The following is a 19,760-nucleotide window of genomic DNA, read 5'->3' as shown; positions in this document are numbered from 1 at the left end:
CACTTCCCAGTTCCAAAGCCCTTTTATCCATGTTTTTTAAGGAGAAAAGTGGACACGAGATACAAGTTAGCAAACAGACGACTGACAGCAAACTCTAATCAGTGAAATGTAACAATGGCAGACTCTATGTTGGATATGTCAGTCTGTCAAACTCATCTAGGGTAACAGAAGGCCTTATGATAAATAGAACATTTTGATAATTGAATTTATAAAAATATTTATGGGCCTCCAGTAATAAACTGGGACCTACAGAAGACAGTCATCAACATTATTACATTATTAAAAATATCCTTATGTACTGGTTTATGTGTCAAATGCTAGAGGATGGTATGACCTAGTGACTGTGTATCCATTTCCTCCTCTACCCCATGTTCTTCTCTTTCTTTTCTCCTTCATCACCCATCTTCTTGCCTTTTTTCCCTTTTACCAGTTCTCCATCATAAACTGAATATGTATCTGGCACCATTTATATGCTAGGCACTGTGCTAAGCCTTGGGTATAAGATCTCATGATCTAATATGACTTCACAATACAAGTATACACAAATTAATGTAGGTGTGGTAGGTAACAAAAAATAAAGCCAACATATGGGGACATTAATTCAGACGAAAATATGACTGCCTAATATGTGTCAGCAGTGGAAACTGAAATTGAAAATAAAAGGAAAAGCAAAAGTGTGGGAAAATGGGATTTCTATCAGAGAGACCTGGGACCTAATCCTGAGAGAGCTCTTTGTAAAACCGGGCAATAAAGTTATTTCACTTCTCTGATACTGTGTCCTCATTTGTGAAGTGGTGATGTTAATACTTTGCTTGGTGATGAAAGAATGAAAGAAACCCAAATTAGGCCATGAGTGTTGTTCTATGTACCTGCAATTAGATGCTCAACTTTTCCAAAACCTACTGAAACTAGTAAGTATTGGCCATAAAAAATTTATCATAATTTGAAGAGAATCAAACATTACTCTCCAGTTATCCTAAAAAGAAGCTTAAGCATTTGAAGAAGGTAAGTTAATGACTTTACCCTCTGTTTCTCTATATCAGCTACATGATGTACCTTTTTTCTCTTATCAGGCTGGTAAGATCTGACTTCCATTCTTATTTTGGAGGATTTTTACATTATGTGAGTATTGGGGGAAGCAGAGCCTGATCTCTAATCATAAAGATAAAAAGCCAGATAAACATCTCTAGGTCATGATCCCACCTATGACTCTGAATCCTGAAGGAATAAGGTTGAGAAATTATTCACAAGAGCAACAGCAAACCCTCAAGGGTCCAGCAAAGGCAGAGGCGAAATGTCCACTGATGTATTGCCAGTTCAGCATCCTAATCATATTTCCTGCAGCATCCCCATCAAATTTTCCTGAACACATGCCAGTGTTCAGTGATGCCTGGCTCCTTGTGACTCCTGCTCATTTTCCAGTCCTGGAATTCCAACCTTCTCACTGATTCCCACAGCTTTCAGATATCCTTTTAGGGAATTCCTTTTCTCTTGAAATGAACCTGAGTATTTCTCTTGCTGGCTTCCAGGAATCCTAATTGCCAGAGGGCATTCAACAGTTCAACAGTTAAACAGTTTAACAGTTAAACAGTTTAACAGTCATGGCTAAGGAAAGCCCTTCACTGTCTTTTATGTTGGGAGCAAACTGAATTAACCCCTCTTTTTGCCCCAGCTAGCTGTCCCCCCTTTCATCCCTCCACAGATTTGCAAAAATCATGGTGCATATGCACCTTAGCCTCTGATGCTAAAACAGTTTGTTTTGTAATTGTCTTATGACTCCTTTTATTTCGAATGGGGACTCCTATATTCGTAGAAGAGATTCCCTGAAGGAGGGCTGAGGGAGACTAGAAGAAGTTCTCATATGCTTATCAATGAGTCTGTGCCTAATGCCTTCCAGTTCATAGGCATGCTGATAAGAAAACAAATTGAAAAATGCAGAAGGTGGAACCAGCCTTGGCTATCTCCCATGCACATTTTCCCATAGCTCTAGACTCTTTATTCCACTTCATGCAATTTCAAGGCATCCTTGGCCACAAATGCAGAAATATAGGTGTTTGTTTGGCTGGGCTTTTCTTCTTCTTCTTCTTTTTTTTTAACAGTACAGAAACATCCAAATACTATTTTGCTATATCCATCTAAAATAGTGGATATCAGTAAAATGACCATGGAAGAGTTGACCTTAACAATGCAATGTCTATGTCCAGAATTAATTTCTTTACTCTAGTTAATGTTCTTATGAAGTCAAATTTAGTCAAATCCTCAGTCAAACTGAGGATGGGAATCATTTAAATTCAAGCATAACTTGGGATTCAGAATAAAAACACTTGAAATATTTCCCTGCCCCGTGAGGTTCTACAGAAATGGCTGTCCCCCATGCTTCAGTTAATCTGCCTGCTGCAGTGGGGTATAATTAAACCCGACCTATGATGTATGTGTATCTGCGGCACAAGACAACCTAATAACTTTTTTATTTTGTGGATGAAAGCATGTAAGAGGGTGTGTAAAAGAGCAATTTCTGACTCTTCGTATTTCATGTTTGGTTCTTTGCCATAGATTATTCGCTGCTGTCCCTCCCTTTAGGTCTCCACTTCCATCCATTTAATAAAATGACAAAACTGCATCTTTCTGTCAGTGCTCTACCTGAGGATCCAATTAAAGAACTATACCAGGGGCACTTGGGTGGCTCAGTTGGTTGAGCGTCTGCCTTTGGCTCTGGTCATGGTCCAGGAGTCCTGGGATAGAGCCCCATGTTGGGCTCCCTGCTCAGGGGGAGTCTGCTTCTCCCTCTCCTTCTGTACCTCCCCCCACTCATGCGCACGCTCTCTCTCTCTCATAAAAATAAACAAAATCTTTAAAATATAAAAAATAAAGAAGTATTCTATTACTCAGTATTCAATAAAGAATAAAGGCTAAATTCTTTAGGTTAAGATTCTGAGCAAAGTATATTGTTTAGGATTTATATATTAATCCACCTATAAGGCGACCCTCACCTTTGTCAATCTCATCCACTTGTCATCCCATACATATGGTTTTTGAGTGCATTTTTTTTTATTTGCTTCTCCCTTAGAAAGGCAGTGACACACCAAACAGACAAATCAACCTTGAACAGATTCATTATATAGACTTTCTAGTGAAATGTCACTTTTTTCGAAAGCTAATGTCAGATGATATTGTATGTTTCATATTATTTGAAGACACATGTAAATATATATTTACTACTGGGAAAAATATGTTTAACTCTCTTAATGAAGAAAATTTAAAGATGAAAGAAGATAGTAAGTTATGTGTGGGGTGGGCTATACACAGAGGGATGATGGTTATAAACTTAAACTCACTCATCTGCAATTCTATGACACTCCTACTGTGTTTAGACAGATAGCAAAATGCTTTTTGAGAAAGTCTGAACTCAGCTGCCACTGATGACTGGGCATCATAACTCTTGAAGAGATATATGATTGAGGAACAAACAGTGGGATTCTGGGGTGCTATCACCAGTGTGTATTCATTTATGGGTCTGCAAGTGGAGAATGGTAAGAAAAGATGAAAAGTAATCATGGTTTGATTTAAGCTAACTTTCAGAACAGTCTTCCTGAAAAGATTTTTTTTCTCACAATTTAAAAGTAATAATGAGGGGCGCCTGGGTGGCTCAGTTGGTTAAGCGACTGCCTTCGGCTCAGGTCATGATCCTGGAGTCCCAGGATCGAGTCCCTCATTGGGCTCCCTGCTCGGCAGCGAGGCTGCTTCTCCCTCTGACCCTCCTCCCTCTCATGCTCTCTGTCTCTCATTCTCTCTGTCTCAAATAAATAAATAAAATCTTTAAAAAAAATAAAAAATAAAAAAATAAAAGTAATAATGAGAAAGATGAGAAAGCGGAGAAGTGCAAAAAGGAGGAGAATGAGATTTGAGGAGATACGAAGATGACTCTTTTGAGGGTCAGAATTTTAAGTTATTTCCTCAAAATCATTTAGGCTGCAAGTCTGTTGTCCAGAATCCATCTCACAGTTTAAGCAATAGGATTTTATTTTTTAGTTTCTTTTTATTTATTTGAGAGACAGAGAGAGAGAGAGCTCATGTGCACCAGTGGGGGGAGGGGCAGAGGAGAGGGAGAAGCAGACTCCCCACTGAGCAGAGAGCCCAATTACATTGGGCTTGATCCCAGGATCCCGGGATCATGGCCTGAGCCAAACAATAGGATGTTTTGTAATAGCATGTATCCAACCAAAGACCATCAAACTTGCTAAGGATCCTAGCATCACAACAATTAAGTCTCCTCATCCCAGGCTTTGTGACAACCTTCCTCACACAGACTTCCTCAACTAAATCTCTCTTGTCACTTATTCCAGTTTGTGTCAGTCATCCCAAGATTGTAACTGTTGCCACTAACAACTGATCCTCCACCTTGCCATCATCCCAGTAATAATGCTTAGCATCCCTGGCCCTTTGTCATCCCATCCTTCCATACTCTTTCGTGCTACATTTGAAAACAGGCACTCCCAAACCAACCAACTTTCCCCTACTCGGTTTCTTCTCTTGAAAGTTCCTTCTTCCTCTTTGCCTTAACTGAACCTGGTGTCCCTTGAGGAATGTCATGACCCAGCAGCCCTATCTAGTGACTCCTGATTATTATCACGTATCTCAAGATGCTCCCTGCTCCCTATTGTTCCTTTAGAACATAACTTTTCCAACCCATTATAAAAAAAATTCATTTTCATATGAGGTTCATGCCAATCAGCTTTACCAATCCCTGGCTCTTCAAATTAGAGAAATGATATTCTGAAATACTAATTATAATAGGTAGGCATCATATGAAAATGAATTCCATGGTCTAGGGCAAGGTTCAACAAACTATGGTGCATGAGAAAAATCTAGTCTGTCTTTGATACTGCATGGTTCACAAGCTATGAATGGTTTCTGCAGACCAACCTTTGTGATTTGATGAGAGGGGACACTTACTTGGGATCTCAATTATGTACAAAGTTTTCCCACAAAAAAAATACTTTCATTTTTCTCATTAGTAGACATGTATTGCAAAACATTGTACTTATTATTTTGTTGTTATCACAATAAAGTTTGTGGCAATTTGTTTTTTGTTTTGTTACAAAAGTACCTATGGAATACCCTCTCAAGTTTGCCTGTTGTCCTGCAAAATCAAAAATATTTACTATTTGGCCCTTTACAGAAAAAGTTTACTGACCCTTGGTCTAGGGGAAAACAACAAAACATTGAATTAAGCAAAATTACAGTTTTCCCTTCCTTCCTTTCTTCCTTCCTTCCTCCCTCCCTCCCTCTCTTACTTTCTTTCATTTCTTTTAAATTTGTCATTCTTCAAATCTTTTGTTAATCCCATTATGAATCATTGACATTCATGACATCATACTGCATTTCTTAAATGTATTTGACCATGACTTTTTTTTTAATCAGAACATCTTGCAGGCCAAATATTCTAAGGGAAAATTTTAAAAATGCATTTTAAAACAGGTCCTATTTCTTAAATAAAAATGAACTGGTATTTGGATCATTATTTACATCCTTAAGGACCAATTATTTTCACAGCTTTCAAATTGCATAGCACTTCTCTAAGATGTGGGTCAACTCTATGTCAGCAAAGTTCAGTAGCAATCACAAACCTCATCTTGAAGAAATTAAATGTTAAGGATTGACTGGAATTAATGTGATCAATTTAGAGCAACATTTTCATTGTTTCTTTAAAAACATGGGTGAGGATCTCCCAAACCAACTAATTCATATTTATATATTACCCTTACTTTAAGCGCCTAACTACTCAACCACATGATACTTAACAGGGAAGCCTCATTCCCAGACAGGCTTCACTTATCAGCTTCCCATTGTTTTCCTCTTGGATCCACCATTTTCTTATGACTTTCAAGTCATGCATGAGAAGTTAGCTCTGATCTTTCTTATCTTCTGGGTCCCCTCACATGCCCATGGTTTAATAAAAATCCACAAAAATAAATCTTATCCAAACTATTTATAAAACTATGCAGCTTTTTTTTTTCATACCCACAATTGTAATGGGTTAGCATTTCAAAACTTCCTTAGGAGACAGTCACCTCAGTGGACTCCATCCAACTCTACCTACACCCGCTAGAGTTACTTAAACTCCATTTGAGATGCATTAAGAATCCAGAGTGACTCTCGGGGCGCCTGGGTGGCTCAGTCGTTAGGCGTCTGCCTTCGGCTCAGGTCATGATCCCAGGGTCCTGGGATCGAGCCCTGCATCGGGCTCCCTGCACTGCGGGAAGCCTGCTTCTCCCTCTCCCACTCCCTCTGCTTGTGTTCCCTCTCTCGCTGTCTCTCTCTGTCAAATAAAATCCTTAAAAAAAAAAAAAAAAAAGAATCCAGAGTGACTCTCAATTTACAATCCCATCAAAAATATAGCCACCATAGTATTCCAGATCAATCGAGCCAACCCCATTCTATCCTAGCACATCCTCCATTCTTATCATCTTTTAGATTCTCTGATATAAAAAGCCAAACTTCCAGAGGAAATATGTCAAATCTTCCCCAAATGTCTTTGCAAATAACTTTGTTTTGTAAAGTCTCTTTTTACTTCCTGTGAATACACACACATCACTTCCAAACCCCAATCAAGAAACCATGATTTCAAGAACACAAACCCATTATTTACCCCCCTTTAAAAAGAGATGCAGTTAACAAGCCTTATATGCATGTTACTGTGCTATATCCATTACAATTTTGTTCAGAGTATTTCTTGACTTACACCTTCTGCTTCTGTATTTTACAGTCTCAGCAGTTTGTGAGTTTCATTCCAACCAGTTCTCCAGAGTGACTGACACAAAGCAGATTCTAAAAACACACTTCCTATTCTTTCAAAACTCAAGTGCTTATTATTTATTTTTTCTTACAGGAAATATTTCCCACATTTTACTCACTAAATTTTTGAAGGTCATGATCTTTGGGAGTAATACATGCTACCAGGAAAACTGAAATATTTCATTAACTATATGATTAAAACTAGATTAGCTACCAAGAGAATTCATCTTAGGTTTTGGAAATAAGACCAAGGACAAAAACCTCAACGGTTTACAATGTTATAGGAAAAAGTTGAAACAGTTATAAATCACTGATCATTCAAGAGGCACTTTCAAAATGACTTGTTTCAATTTTTCAAATATACTAGGAACAAAAATGTTAACAAAAAAGGAATGCTGTTTATGAATGCATGATTCCACCTATTGTTTGACTGATGGAAATAAATCATCACATACCCTAAAGTTCTAAAGTTACCAATTGGATTTTTATTAGTCAACTAACAACTTGAAGTGCCTTTTATAAGCTATCATTATGGAAGTTAATAAGCTCATGAAAAATATAGGAATGTTGTAAATGTACAGTTTCTTACTTTCCCACCATTTTCATTGCTATGGCTGTCAAGAGTTTCACACATACATACGTTATATACCCTCAAAGCCTTATGGCCATTTTTTGCTTTTAATGGTAGCATGTTTTATACAGAAGACATAATTTAGTGCTTGATGCTTACCCCTACATATAACATTTCCACTGTTCTTTCATTCCTAAGATCTGATTTCCTCTGGTATTCTTTTTCTTCAGACTTGAGAATATTTTTTGTAGCATAGGTCAGGCGAAGACAAATTCCCTTATTTTATTTTTTAAATCTGAAATTGTCTTTATTTTACCTCCGTTCGCCATGGTTTCTGACAAGAAGTCTGCAGGCATTCTAATTGCCGTCGCTTTGTATCTAATTTGTCCTGGTGCTTCTCTGGCGGCTTCCACATTTTCTCTTTATCTTTAGTTTTCAACAGTTTGACTAATATGTGCCCAGGAGTGGTTCTCTTGGAATTTATTGTTTTTCCTTGGGGGAGTGTGGTCACTGAACATCTTGACTATGTACATTTTTGTTTTTTAATAATTTTAGAATATCTGGCTATCATTTCTTCAAAGATTTTTCCTGTTTTACTCTCTCCTCTCCTTTTAAAATCCCAGTTACCATAATGTTAGAATTTTTGTAATTTTCTTTCTGGTCCCTGGGGCTCTATTTTTTTCTTTTTTTAATCTTCTCACTATTTTTTCAGATAGAATGATATGTATTGATCTGTATGTCAACTGACTGCATTGTCATTTCCATTCTGCTCCAAGTCCCATTTGGTTGCTTTTTTATTTTAGATGTTTTGGTCATGGTCATTAGTCATGGTCAGCCAGGGGCTCTTCCTCGGGATCCTGTCTGAAGATAGTGGGTTTTCCTTTCAGAGTCAGCTCCCCACATATCCACCTCTGCCTCAAATACAGCTGTTTTTAAGATAAAACCCTAAAGAAAACAAACAAGATGGAGGACTCACACCTTGCTGTTCACTTTACTACGAATTTTTACCTCCTTCCCAATTTTTCATGGTTTTGTTCAGTCTCCAGAATCCTTGGGTAGTTTTGTTTTGTTTTGTTTAATGTTTTGTCTAGAGTTTATAGCTGAATTCACATGAGGCTTGTTTTGTTAACAGCTCACTCTTGCATATCTGAGTTGAGAAATCATTTATTCAACTTAGTCAAAGTTCTTTTAATTGGAGAATGCTCTGGAAATGGAAGGTTATTTTCCAGTATAAAATTTATCATATTCCTGGTATAATACATTTCTTTTTCCTTTTCACACTGAATCTCTTGGTATTGGGCAAATGACAGAATTTCAAAAAAATGATAGTGGTTTACATCTGAGGACAACTCTAGTTCAAAGCATCACTTAAAGATCTGATATGCCACTAGATATATGTCATTATTTTTCTGAGGACAAGACAGGGCTTTTTTAGAGACAAAAAAATTGGTTCAGAAAAAAAAAAACAGAAACAGAAAATGATGTAAATTCTCTAAGAGGGTTCTTTTGGAAGACACTGAATTGGGGTAACATAAACAGAAGTCAAAGAAATTAGTGAAAAAGCTTTTTTACCCTCTAAAGAACAGCCACACTTAGCTATATTCATCCTCTTGTTCTAGTTTAGTTCTGGGACATACAATGTAATTACTAGGATAATTTTGAATAGATAAGGACTTGAGTATCAAATTTTATACATAATATATATAAAACATGATTTTATATATAATTTTCTTCATTCTACTGCTCATATCAGAGCACATTAGAAAAAAATCATGATACTGACCAAAATCTTTTACCATTCCTCTCCAACTTTAGCATTTTTTTTTCCTAACAAGTAAAACTGAAGGACCAAGCCATGGTTCTTTTATTCAGCTTTAAATATGTAATTCTTTATGTCCCTTGTTCGTTCTCAAACTATAATTCCTCTTCTAAAAATAAAACAACATAATATCAAATATATTTTAAAGACTAAATTACCTACTATCCTACTATTCTAAACCAGTAATTATTTTTACTTTAATCTATTCCCTTGCTACTTTGTTCCCAATTATGTTTCATATTCGTAGCAGAGATAAAACCTCACGCCATTCTATATGATCATTGCTAATATGTACTTCAGAGTACAAAAGATATATAATCCTGCTTATCCACTTTATCTTTACACACACACACACACACAAACACGCGTCATCTTTTTCTCTATTTTGAAAGTCCCTGAGGTGCCTTAGTTTCTACATGGTGTGTTAAAAGTAATCACTTTTGTCTTTAAAACTTTGTCATTTATAGGGGCGCCTGGGTGGCTCAGCCATTAAGCGTCTGCCTTCGGCTCAGGTCATGATCCCAGGGTCCTGGGACCAAGCCCCGCATCGGGCTCCCTGCTCCGCGGGAAGCCTGCTTCTCCCTCTCCCACTCCCCCTGCTTGTGTTCCCTCTCTCGCTGTGTCTCTGTCAAATAAATAAATAAAATCTTTAAAAATAAAAAAAAAAAACTTTGTCACTTATAATTTTTAAAATATATTTCATTTAAAATATAAGAGATGTTCTGAAAAAATATTAAATTAAATGATGCAAAATGTCACTCTCAAACTCCATTTTTCTCCCAGGGGACAACCACTCCTAACTGTCTTTTTATATATATATAAATAACATAAAATATAATATAAAAGAATAAATGATATAAAATAGGTGTTTTGTTTATTATAATAATGAGAGCATACTGATTAGTCATATGGGCTTTTATTGCTGGATGGCATTGCATATCTGCATATGCAGAAGGATCATAGTAATTTTAATGACTTCTTAATATTTTATATTTTATGTACCCTAATTCATTTTACTAGTCTAATAATGAGGACTTAAATTGTTTCTCATCTTTTATTTTACTTTTTAAATTATAAATAATGTCCCAATGAATTTTCTTTTTATATGCCCTTAGGCACATATGTAATATATCTTCAGGATGGATTTTACATTTGGAATTGCTAGATATATAATACAATATTTCTTCTGGATATATTCTTAGTCCAATAAAAATGTGTGTCTGTGTGTGTGTGATCTTTGTTTGTTTATTTCCAATTTAATTCTTTTGTGGTCCAAAAACATGCTCTGTGTGATTCCCATTCTGTTCTACTTACTGAGATTTGGTTCATGGCCCAGCGTGTGCACTTGTATATGCCGTGTATTCTGTAATTGCTGGGTACAGTGTTCTGTAAATGTCAAAGACATCATGTTGGTTGAGTGTGTTGATCCAATATTTTATATCCTTTTCGATGTTCTATCTACTTGTTCTATATTTTACCATAAGACAAGTGTCAAAATTACCAGCTAAAATTGTCAATTTGTCTATTTCTCTATGTTTCCAAAAATGTGGTTAAGTATATATTTGCTTTTAATCTTTTTATGTCTCTTGGGAATTATTACTTTATGATCCTTAGAGATTACAGTTTAGGCTGCGGTTGATTAATAGTATCATAAAAGATAGAGTTTCTTTTCACATTTTCATTTCCTTTGTTGTTTTTAAGGAGAACAAGGGGAGAGCTCCTCTATGCACCATTTAATGGATGTCTGAAGTTATCTGACAAGAAGAATTTTGCCATTAATGCAGACATCAGTTCCCCTCAGAGAGTTCTCTTCATGTCATTTAATAAAACAAAGTAAATCACTAGAATACTAAACTTTCCATAATTGGGATCTCTTTACCTCAGGGGTTGTGTAGGATGGCTCACATCTTACAATAACTCTATTATAATTTTATTTTTAAAGTTTCTATTTAGACCACTGATGGAATATGACTTGACATCACTGTAGGAGAACCCTGTATGTTCAGAGTAATAATAAGAGATATGCCAAACCTTAGTTGCAATGAAACAGAAACTAGGACATTTCAGTGATTATCATCTACACTGTTATTCCATTCAAATGGTTTCTTAGCAGTAACTGTCCAAAGTATTCAGTACATTGGATTGTGCATGACCTAGATTTATAGTTAAAAAATCTGCAGCCATGGAGCCTCCACGGTTCTTACTACACAATTTATTATTTAATTTAATGTTAGGAGCAGCTTGAGAAAAGAACTGCCAGCAAAATTGCTATTTCTGTGGGAAAACAGGGAAAAAAAGATATAGTTGTTGCATTTACCTCATTATTGCTAAATAACTCAAAACTGTTTAAAGATAAGGGAAATCTAGTGAATTCTTATTAGAACTAGGAAACAAACAATGGTTCTTTCTGGTACAAATCTGCTGACATATTTTATATTTCTGGCTATTTGATTCATTTTTATCTTTTCACATTTGTCAGCAATATCAAGTCATAGTTTTTTGTCATTAAAAATATAAACAAATGAATTAAAGCATGTGATGTCATATGCATCTATTCTATTTCTTTTCATATAGAGAACTTCCTTATAGTCTAGAGGAATGCCTTCAAATAAAGGTCCTGCTATGTACAGTTGACCCTTGAGTGACATGGGTCTGAATTACGTGGACCCACTTACATGTGGATCTTTTTCGACAAATACAGTACAGTACTATAAATGTATTTTCTCTTCCTTATAATTTTCTCATCAACATTTTGTTTTCTTTAGCTTACTTTATTGTAAGAATATAGTACATAGTGCACATAACATACAATATATGTGTTAATTGATGAGGCTTCTGGTCAACAGGAGGCTATCAGTGTTAAGTTTGGGGGAAGTCAAAAGTTACAACTCGATTTTTGACTGTGTGTGGGGTTGGCACCCCTAACCTCTGTGTTGTTGTTCAGAGGTCAAGCGGAACTTCAAAACTCAGCTTTCAGATCATTTCCTCCAGGAAATTGCCCTATCATGTCAGAGAGTGCCCCCCCAACCCCCGCCTTTGCAAGATGAAGTCTGTGTTAGGACCCTCCTGTTTCAGGTGTTTCAAGAGGTGGGTATCCCCACCTTTAGCTCTATTTTCTGTAAATTCCTGGAATACAGAGACTGCCTTTTATACCCCTAGTGACTCGTATATTCATAACACATAGTCAGAATCTCTATAACATTTTATAACTCATGCTGGATAAACCAGGGGAAACACTTTAAATAGGGATAAAGATAACCCCTCTCCCCCAAAAGAAATAAGTAAATTTCAGATGTCCCAATATTAATACTGGGCTACTTTTTTTTTTTAAGATTTTATTTATTTATTTATTTATTTATTTATTTATTTATTTATTTATTTATTTATTTATTATTTTTTTAAATTCTTATTTATTTATTTGATACAGAGAGAGAGAGAGACAGCGAGAGAGGGAACACAAGCAGGGGGAGTGGGAGAGGGAGAAGCAGGCTCCTGGCTGAGCAGGGAGCCTGATGTGGGGCTCGATCCCAGGACCCTGGGATCATGACCTGAGCCAAAGGCAGATGCTTAACGACTGAGCCACCCAGGCGCCCCAAGATTTTATTTATTTATTTGAGAGAGAGACAGAGAGCATGAGAAGGGGGAGGGTCAAAGGGAGAAGCAGACTCCCTGCTGAGCAGGGAGCCCAATGCGCTGCGGGACTCGATCCTGGGACTCCAGGATCATGACCTGTGTCAAAGGCAGTTGCTTAACCAACTGAGCCACCCAGGCGCCCCAATACTGGCACTTTTTATGATAAAGTATTGATTTCCGTTTGGTTCTTCTGAATGTGGAATAAAACATTAAAAATGTAACATAGGCAAAGGTTATCTCAAATAGCATTTATTAGATAGATGCTTTTTTCTTTTCTTTTTTTCTTTTTTTCATATAAGCCTGGCAATATTTCTCCTTACTCTCTAAATCTCTAGAGCTGCCCTGAACTAGAAACTGTCAACATTTAAATAACTTCTATTTTCACATGCTGACAAAGGGTGCAACATCTTCCCTCAGCAACTTCCCTTCTATTATTTTCAGTGGAAAATCCATGCCTGCTATCTCCATAGCTCAGTATACAGTTATACATGCTATGAGGATTACTGAATTTGAACACCTACCTTGAGAGGGTTCACAGTCCAAGGCCAAGGCCAAGTCAACATATATTTATCAAGTGACTTCTAATAAGGCCAGTGCAAACAGCTTAAAAGCAATGTGGGTACATCTAACAGTATGCAAGTTGCTCAGTTTCTCCTTATATTGAAATATTCAATGCTTGGGCGCCTGGGTGGCTCAGTCGTTAAGCGTCTGCCTTCGGCTCAGATCATGATCCCAGGGTCCTGGGATCGAGTCCCACATCAGGCTCCCTGCTCGACGGGAGGCCTGCTTCTCCCTCTCCCACTCCCCCTGCTTGTGTTCCTGCTCTCGCTGTCTCTCTCTCTGTCAAATAAATAAATAAAAAATATTTAAAAAAAAAGAAATATTCAATGCTTAACTAGAGGAAATGTGTGCTTACAAAGGATCAGAACTGTATTTTCTTTTTTTTCCTTAAGAAAATAGAGAACTGCATTTTTTTTCTTTTTATTTTTCTCATGACCCTAAGATCAAGACCTGAGCTGAAAACAAGAATTAGACGCTTAACCAACTGAGCCACTGAGGTACCCCAGAAGTGCATTTTCTATTTCTTTTGAAAGATCTCTGAATTTAGATAGGAAAATTATAAAAATGCTATTTAAATAATTATCAGACACTAGAGGTCTACAGGAGTGCATAACTGATATGTAGGTAATTTTCACAGCAATGAAAATTAATTTTCTTTTATAGTATATATTTTAATTGTATATGTATATTTTTCCTTTTCTGTACATACACCTGCGCTGTTATAATATTTTACTTGTATGAGAATGTATTTCCTGTCACATTTATGTATACAATATATTAATGTAAATATATACCTGAATACATTACAAATCCAGTCAAAAATGTTTGGGACAATTTAAGGGTGTTTTATTGGATTTTGTTAAATCCAAACAGTTATCCTATTACGGTTCACTAGGTTATTTCCAGTCTAATATTGAGTAAAGAAATTATATCAGCTTCTTGATACTAACTTTCCTCATGTCAAATTTGAAGTGAGACCTATTCGACCTTAGGTGTGCCTACTACTAAATGTGCTAAGAGGGACTGCTTTTAGTTTCTGGAACAAAAAACAAGAACATTAAATTTTGTTACAGATAACATGAAAAAGGTAATTTGTTTTCAATTATCTCCACTAATGAAGATGAATGAGGTAAAAAAAGATGCTCAAAATTCATTTATTTATTTTTTTTTAAAGATTTTTTTTTTTTTTATTTGAGACAGAGAGAATGAGAGAGAGAGAGAGCACATGAGAGGGGGGAGGGTCAGAGGGAGAAGCAGGCTCCCTGCCGAGCAGAGAGCCCGATGCGGGACTCGATCCTCGGACTCCAGGATCATGACCTGAGCCAAAGGCAGTCGCTTAACCAACTGAGCCACCCAGGCGCCCCTCAAAATTCATTTAAATGGGAAACAGTCATTGCAATAAATACTTGAGGATGTTAATTGCATAAATTTTTTGGTTTCACTGCCTAGAAGTTTTCCTGCACCAATTAATGTATAGAAATGAGCATCATGCACACTACAGTGAAGACCTGACTTGAAATAGAACTTGAGCGACTGCCTTCAGCTCAGGTCATGATCCTGGAGTCCCTAGATTGAGTCCCACATCGGGCTCCCTGCTCAGCGAGGAGCCTGCTTCTCCCTCTAACCCTCCTCCCTCTCATGTACTCTCTCTCATTCTCTCTCTCTCAAATAAATAAATAAAATCTTAAAAAAAAAAAAGAAAAGAAATAGAACTTGACTCTTACTGGTCCTTTTTTCTTTATTTCTACGACACCTTGAGTATGCTAGGACTCTAGGCCCAAGACTTCTATCCCAAAATGTACATGACATCAGCAGCAGTGTGTGTGTGTATGTTATGTAGTGTGTATGAGTGTATGCATGTGTATATCTTATATTTGTATGTTTGTTATATATTTCCTAAACATATCTTAATGATGGTTTCACAGGTATATACTTATCTCCACCTCATCAAGTCTTACACCAAAATATGTACACTCTTTTGTATGTATCCAGTGCAAAGTACAGCCATTTGTATGTATCAATCTTTATTTGTTCTCAATAAAGTGGTTTAAAAAATTAGTAGTCTAGAATGAGATTTAGAAATATTCGACCTTAGGTGTGCCTACTACTAAATGTGCTAAGAGGGACTGCTTTTAGTTTCTGGAACAAAAAACAAGAACATTAAATACATAAATACACTTGTATACTAAGTGTAAAAATACATTGATATAGTATTTGTAAAATTTAATGTATTTTAATGAGTATAAGACAATTTTTGTTGCTGGACTGTGATCAAATTTTACATCTCAGTTTAACAGTTGATGTATTTATCTCTTAAATATATTATTTATAATTCAGTTCCAGATTATAACAATAGCCTCTAAACCTAGCTCTTTGCCTGGAAACTCAATTGCTTACCGTCTAACATGAACTCTAACACCAGACCTGTCCTTTCATGCAGGACTTCTCTTCACATCATGCCATCCTCAAAACCCTCTGTGGTATCTGATCATCCATGCAAACAGCCATCAGCCTTTCATTAATTGCTCAATGCAACCAGATATTTATTAAACTCATTTTACCTTGTGCTAAAATTGAGTTTTACAAAAAAGAAGGAGGAAGAGGAGGGAAAGACAGACAGACAGAGAGACAGAGAGGGAAGAAGGCATATGTTTAGCATATTCTGTATTCCATCTGCTCTGGAAATGACCATAGGTCAGCTGTAGAAGACAGCAATGTAAATAAATAAAATATTAAATAATTTGAGATAAAATAGAAGTAAGTAATTCACTTAGCCTGTAGAAATATTGGAGAAAAATTATCAGAGAAGAGGAATATTTTAGCATTTTGTATTTTAGTCTTTGGACAAAGACTTCAGATGGAAAGAAAACAATGACCTGGTACACAAAGGGGAACAATGCAGGGGCATGAAGGAGCAATATGTTACCCTCTGGAAATTGCAAAGAGTTTGGTCCACGTAGAGAAAAATCTGTGCTTCGGCTCTGCAGTGGAGTGGCAGGAGCCAGATAAGGTGTCACCTTAGCTCCATCTCGTGTGTCACATCAATGGCATTTTATAACCTATGGGAGCTGTTCAGTATCTGCATTTTTAACACACACCTCTGCAGATGCTGGGTGGCGAGCGACTGAAGAAGGGATATTTAGGTGAAAGATGATACAACTGAATTACAGTGTGTTACCTTAGGGAAGGACAAGTGCAAGTCAAACTGATAGGTACCATTCATTAAGCAGTTACTATGTCGTGATGGCTAATCTTAGGGGCTAACTTGGCTGCGTTATGGCGTTCAACTGCTTGGTCAATTACGAAAGCAGTTTGTAGATGTGATTAACATTTACAATTAGTTGATTTTTAGAAAAGAATAAGGTGAGGGGTCCTTATCCAATCAGTGGAAGGCTTTACCAGCAAAAACAGAGTTTCCTAAAGGACTTCTGCCCCAGGACTGTAGCTCAAGATTATAAAATTAACTCTTATCTGAGTTTCCAGCCTACCAGACTGCCCCATAACCTCATGTGGCTCAGTCTGTTAAGCGTCTGCCTTCGGACTGGGTCATGATCCCGGGGTCCTGGGGTCAAGCCCCGCGTCCAGCTCTGTGCTTGGGGCGGGGCGGGTTGGGGTGTCTGCTTCTTTCTCTCTCTCTGCTCCTCCTCACCCGGCTCGTGTTCTCTTTCTCTCAAATAAATAAATAACATCTTAAAAAAACACAACTGAATAAATAAAATAAAATCTCTTTCTTACCTTCCTTCCCTTTAGAGAGAATCCATATATCCATATACGTCTGTGTGTGTGTGTGTGTGTGTGTACTGTTCTGTTTTCTGGAGAATCTTGACTTGGGCACATGCCCTATCTTATTTAAACTTCAGACAAAAGTGTGAGTGGTGGTGATTTTCTGTCATTTTTAATATAATAAGTAAGCTCAACCTTAGAACTGGCAATCTTCCTTATGTCACAAAATGCAAAAAGGAATCTGGGCTTGAGCTGAGGCTTTTTGAATTCTAGATTTCAAGTTCTAATCGGTGAAATGGTTTTCCCTGCTCAAGCTCAAACCTGTTCATCTGGTTTTCAAAGTCTTTAAATTCTTGTGGTAGAATTATAGATAAGTATATTTTATTTTTTACATATGAATTTCTATGAATTCATATACTTACGCAAATTTTGAAAATGTCCTACAATAAGTGATTTTAACTTTTATAAGACAAAGTTATTTTTGAAAAGTAAAAAGACATAACCTCTTAAACCAGAAGCCTTTCCAGTCAAATGATTAAGATAGTTTTTCCTGTTTTAGGACCCACTATTTCTTTTTATAAAACATTTCCTACAAATAAAGTGGTCTACTCACCACTTGCTCTAAATAATGCATGTCATACTGTATCAGAGTCTTGTTTCTTTTTCCCCACAAAGTTTGCCACATTCAAATTGACTTCTCCTGTGTCTACTGTTACTGCAAAATTCTCCCTGTGATTTCTAATTCAGACCCTCTTATCTATAAATTATGTCAATCTCTTACCTCTCTCCTGTACAGCCAGGGATTTCTTTTATAGCAAATAAAATTAGAAACTGAGAATTAAGGATGAGAAATTAATTGCCTTTAGTTTATAAACACTACAGGACTCTTTAATTAATTGAATGCAAAACTAATTAAAGTATTATAATGACTCGTCTCTAATAAAAGCATATTGCTGAGTTTGCTGATGGCTTTAAATATTGACAAAGCCTGTCATACTCACATGAAATGGACCATTAGCATTTGTGGAGATGCGTCCTTTAATTTATATTGAATTTAGGCTTACATGTACGCCAAAGAGAACCTTGACAAATACGGACTTTATCCCAAAACTTTCCCGAAGGACTCTGGGATACGCCATTACAAAGAACTTAGGCTTCATTCCCCAAACAACTAGCGAAACTAAAACTCCCAGACAAGTTCAATTTCAAGTGACAAAGGTATTTTTTAAAATCTTTTTAAAAAACAATAAAAGTGAGGGCGCCTGGGTGGCTCAGTTGGTTAAGCGACTGCCTTCGGCTCAGGTCATGATCCTGGAGTCCCTGGATCGAGTCCCGCATTGGGCTCCCTGCTCGGCAGGGAGCCTGCTTCTGCCTCTGACCCTCCCCCCTCTCATGTGCTCTCTCTCTCTCTCTCTCTCTCAAATAAAAAAAAAAAAATTAAAAAACAATAAAAGTGAACACCTCTAAAATACTGTATGCCAGATTTTATCCCAAGTGCTTTATGCTTATACATTAAACGTGAGAGTAGCATTGTTGGTGAAGTACTGTTATTATTGCCACAATAATAAGATAAGGAGAGGAAGGCAGACAGAGAGTAATATTCTCAAGGTCAACAGCTAGTAAGAAATGGACCCAGGATTTAAGCACCTGAAAAATGACTCCCATGAGAGAATCTATGATTATTATAAATTTTCAGTATTTTTTTTATTTTATCAACTATATTAAAGAATAAGTAATCAGTAACAAGTAGGAATCATTAAAGAAAATGTATGCAATTAATACTACTTCCTTGAGGGTGTCAAATTATTATTTTGGCACAGGTGTAGGTTCCTCTAAGGCTTGGAGAATGAGAGTTATTTAAAACAAATGAAAGTTTCAAAGAGTTTCCTAAGGACTCTCCAATGACACAAACATGAAGTTGTCTAGGGTTTCTGGTGTCTGGAAGTTAGGGTGTTTGGAATTTGCCTTGGCCTAACAGAGCAGCTCTCTTGTTGACAGCATCAGAGTAAAACAGGCAGGACTAGAGCCCCTGCCCATTTCTTGCTGCCCACTCACCACTGTCTATGGAGACACTGATTCATGCCTTCTCTGAATCAAACCTGGTGTCTCTATACCTAGCATAACCTATGCAGCTTCTGCTTCCACTTTTTAGGGATATTATAGTGGAATGGACCTAGAGATAGTCCTATATAGTTAAACTAAGTACACTGTCATAAAATTTCTTTAAATATGCAAAAGATAAAGGCAAAATGCTATTTATAATCTATAATCCATTGCAAGAACATTTTAATAAAACAGAAAATATAAAAATTGGAATGGAAGAAGCAATAATGCATTACTAAGAAATAATATGGTAGTCCGGAAAAACTCGGTATCGGTAAAAATATGGTATACACAGGGAACTCTCACACTGTCACTGGCAGGAGTATAAACACTCAAGCAATTTAGAAATAAATTTAACAGCACATACTATATTTGAGCTTTCACATGCTATATAAACAAGAAATACCACTTCCTGAGCAATATCCCCTTAAAGTCTTTATACTTTCACCATGAGACATGGACAAGAATATGGTGTTGGTCAAACTGCTTTTATACGTCAGTAATTCTCCTTTGAGTCTGTGATAATTTGAAAATCTAATATGACAAGAAATCTTC

The 19,760-nt window shown here is 36.6% G+C and overlaps 1 protein-coding gene across 1 annotated transcript in view; it reads right to left on the bottom strand.

The window, feature by feature from the left end:
- The window catches only part of DPP10 (dipeptidyl peptidase like 10), a 513,620-nt gene that overhangs the window by 138,517 nt on the left and 355,343 nt on the right, over positions 1-19,760 (bottom strand). The window lies entirely within an intron of this gene.

Source organism: Mirounga leonina, unplaced genomic scaffold (genome assembly GCF_011800145.1).
Source record: "Mirounga leonina isolate KUSES-001 unplaced genomic scaffold, KU_Mleo_1.0 Mir_151, whole genome shotgun sequence".
NCBI classification, from domain to species: domain Eukaryota; kingdom Metazoa; phylum Chordata; class Mammalia; order Carnivora; family Phocidae; genus Mirounga; species Mirounga leonina.
This window is presented reverse-complemented; position numbering and strand designations above follow the sequence as displayed.